Raw genomic sequence first — 2,972 nt, forward strand, 5'->3', positions numbered from 1 at the left:
CAACAGAGGTGTGGAAGCAGAAAGACTTTTTGCCCCCTTTCTAGGACGCAGCGGCCGTGGTCGCGAATGCTTGCCGCAGTCGTTGAATTCATCGGAAGCATAAGCCGATTCCACAGCGCACAATCGACGCAACTGGCTCTAGGCGAGGCCCCTCATGCTTGGTAGAGCAACGGTGGGTAGAATCCTCAACGGTTGTGCGCACCTTCGTTGAGGATCTGGAATTCTGGGATCGGCAATGGAAGAGTGGCCCGACCTAAACGTGTTGGCTCCCGGGTGCCAGAGTTCCCCTTCCGCCGAAAAAATTCGGGCCGCCGGAGCAATTAGAGGCCAGGGCTGCCAGACCTAGGAGATGGCGTTGGGGATGGGTCGCCTGCCATTTAGTGGGGTAGCACGAGATCATAGTTGATGTCCATCTTCCATAGGGGCTTCAAGATTTCTGACGGAGAAGATGGACGTGCAGACCACTGAGAAACAGAAGCGGTGGAGGGCTGAGGATAAGGATAAGAGACGGTCCATATCGGATATTAAAGAGGAGAATGTCTCGTGGGTTTCAGAAGAGTAAATGTCTCGTGGGCTTCAGAAGAGGAAGAGGAAGAGGAAACGATGTGTGATTAAACCAGACTATTTAAATCGTGTAATTCTTTTGCTGAGGTGGCATATTTGCTGAGTTGGATGAATGCATGTCAATGATGATGTGGACGGTGTGCATGTTGAGAGAATTAGTTGTAGTGGGAATCAACTTCTTAAGAATGTAAGATTAGTTTACAGTGGATCAGCAGTAAAATGCTTAGAATATATCGCGTGAGTCTCTAGTGTTGCATCTTTGTGTGACTCACAACGCTGCTTAGCGCGTAGCTCGGGAGAAAAAGTGGAGCAACCCAGAAAATGTATGTAGAGTAGAATAGTGAAGGTTTGTTTTCCTGGTGGGAATTGGCCTGTTCCCACTACTCTCTGCCAATAGCAGGATTCCTGAGACTGGTGTCTTGTGCTCTTTGGGTACAAATACCTAAAACATACGAGGGTAGGTAAGTTTCAGTGTGGAGACTTCACAGGGTAAAAGGCCATCTGAATATTTTTGTTGGTTTACAGCAAATTACCTTCTCCTGATGATTTACTTGCTGTAAAGGTCTAAGTATTCTTGATCTATAGACCACAAATACTCACTTTAATGGTCTGACCTGCATGGTTAACTAGCATTATATGTTATTAAATGTTTTTGAGTAGATGATAGAGTCATACAGCTGACATGGTACATGTTCTACCTTCTGTATTAACTGGAGTGTAGAAGAAACACTTCAAAATGAAGATGTAGGTTGGCTCTGTGCTGATTGGGTGACTTCTATGTGCGAAATAACCATTGTACTGAAAGGCTGAACGTTTTAGTGAGCCTGCACATTTCATGTAGTTAACTACATACTTGAATTGGTTCACTGTGGGGCCTCCCTCTTCAACATTTTCTTCATACAAACTGTTGAAGGCCCTTTGCTGACTGCACATTCCATACCCTTTGTGTAAATCTGTATCATGTAGTAATAACAATAGTCAACAACTATGTAGTGAACAAATAAATGTGTAACTACTAACTGTTACTAGCTACCAAAAAGGGCTTCCCCCGCTTTGTATTACAAAGCAACCACAAATAAGTCCAAAGCAAAACAGAGCAAAAAGAAAGAGAAACAAATGCCAACAACGGCAGAACAACGGAACTAAGACGACCGGTGACCGCTGCACCCTCCGGAGAAGTACCACCACTCTCCCAGCCATGGTTTTTGAGTCGCGACTCATGCGAGTCACTCTGGGGCAGTGACTCGGAAGAAGTCGAGCCTGCGTTGTGACTAGTCGCGACTCAGAGTCGCAAGTCGACACTAAGCTGAGTCGACCATATTTTTGCGACTCATAGACTAGTCGTCGACTAGTCGCGACTAGTCGAGCGACTCAAAATCCATGCTCCCAGCACTCTGAAGTGCCGCGTACCAAGCAACACCTTCAAGGAGGCGACGACGACGCCGCTGTTGCCCGGACTAGTCCTAGGGTTTCCCCCGGTACGCGGGGGCAGTGGGGGGAGGGTGTACCCAACGCCCTTCAGGAAGGTCCGGCGGCACCCACAGGCGTCGCCGCGTCGGGACCGGACGAGCCGCTAGAGATTTCTCCCAACCCAAACCCCCACCACCACCCCAGACGAAACATAGTGCACCACCCATCACGCCGCCTACTAACATGTGCCACCACGGTCACCGAATCAACTTCGCCGTCTCCTGAGGTCACCGACACGAGACCTGGAGGACGGGAGAAGAGATAGTGGCCTCGCACTACTAGGAAAATGCTTATACTTAGAACTTTACCAGTAGCGTTTGTTTGGGACCCCACGCTACTGGTAAATACCAGTAGCGCTTGATACAAAACGAGCTGCTGGTATTACTTAGCAGTAGCGTGATTTTTTTTGGCAGCGCTACTAGTAAGTGTGCCACACTACACCCCGAAGTCAAGACATAGTAGCAGCGTGGGTGATCAACCCAGCGCTACGGCTAAAGACATAGCTGTAGCGCCTGGATTGCAAAACTCGCTACTATCACCCACGCTACAAAAAAAAATTCACCCAACGCCCTATCCAGATCCCCTCCACCCCCGCCTCCCTTCTACCTCCTCTCTTCTCTCAACCCACTCGCCGTCGGCCCTGCTGAACAGCAGCGGAGGGGCCATGGCGACGAACAAGCGACCCGCCGCGTCCGTTGACCCCTACGTCGAGGTCGCCTACTCGCGCGGCCCCTCTCCCCCTTCCGCCTCCCCCGAGCCCCCGCCTCACTCTTCTCTTCTGGTGCGTGCGGACCTCAGATCCACGGAACGGCTCTGCAGGTTGATCCCATCGCGCGCGCTCACACCATCTCTGTGCTCCCTGCAGGGACGTGGTGTTCTCGCGCTCGGCGTGGGGGCCTGCGGCACTGATGCCATCGACGACAAGGAGCTCCACCTCG

The sequence above is a fragment of the Triticum dicoccoides genome, chromosome 2A, assembly GCF_002162155.2.
Source record: "Triticum dicoccoides isolate Atlit2015 ecotype Zavitan chromosome 2A, WEW_v2.0, whole genome shotgun sequence".
In the NCBI taxonomy this organism is placed as follows: domain Eukaryota; kingdom Viridiplantae; phylum Streptophyta; class Magnoliopsida; order Poales; family Poaceae; genus Triticum; species Triticum dicoccoides.